Here is a 696-nt window from a genome sequence, read left to right as displayed (position 1 = left end):
GGAGGTGACCAGAAGAAGACTTACATCGCTGTGGCCGAAATTAGTGAATAAAAAGGTGCGTCGGCGTGCACACAGTCAGATCTGTGCAGCGGCAGAATTGACTTGGTTGAATGTTTAAAACAAGTAAAAAAAAAAAAAAAAAAAAAAATCAAAGAAAAGACATAAAACAGCAATCAAAGTTCGCCCCAGCGCCGATTGTGCATTTAGAAACTGGATCGGAGCCTGGACCCAGGAAACGCCAACGAGGGGAAAGAAAAACGCTCCGGTGAGATCTGGGGCCTGATGCATAAAAGAATACACAGTTTTCACACTAAAACTTGGCGTACGGAAAATTTTAGAAAAGTGCTGCGCACAAAAAATTGGGATGCATAAAGCCGTGCGCACGCACGTTGCCGCGCACCTTTTCTTTATAAATCCTAATTTGCGGGAAATAGAGCAGCTGCTGGTCCAACCTGTCGCCTCCACATATGAATGTAAATTAGTACAAATACCCGGAAGTCTGCCACCACGTGAAGCAGTAACCATGGCAACGTCCTTATTTGAAGCAGTATGAGTATTTATAATAATAATTATATATTTTATTTAAAAGGTGCTTTCAGGGAACATAACCCTGTAACATTGAATAAACAATCAAAAATATTAAAATTCCCGCCGAGTCGAAACAAAAATAAATAAATAAATAAATAAATAAATAAA

The sequence above is a fragment of the Poecilia formosa genome, unplaced genomic scaffold (genome assembly GCF_000485575.1).
Source record: "Poecilia formosa unplaced genomic scaffold, Poecilia_formosa-5.1.2 Scaffold608, whole genome shotgun sequence".
NCBI classification, from domain to species: domain Eukaryota; kingdom Metazoa; phylum Chordata; class Actinopteri; order Cyprinodontiformes; family Poeciliidae; genus Poecilia; species Poecilia formosa.
The sequence above is the reverse complement of the archived record's forward strand: the minus strand, read 5'-3'. Positions refer to the sequence as shown.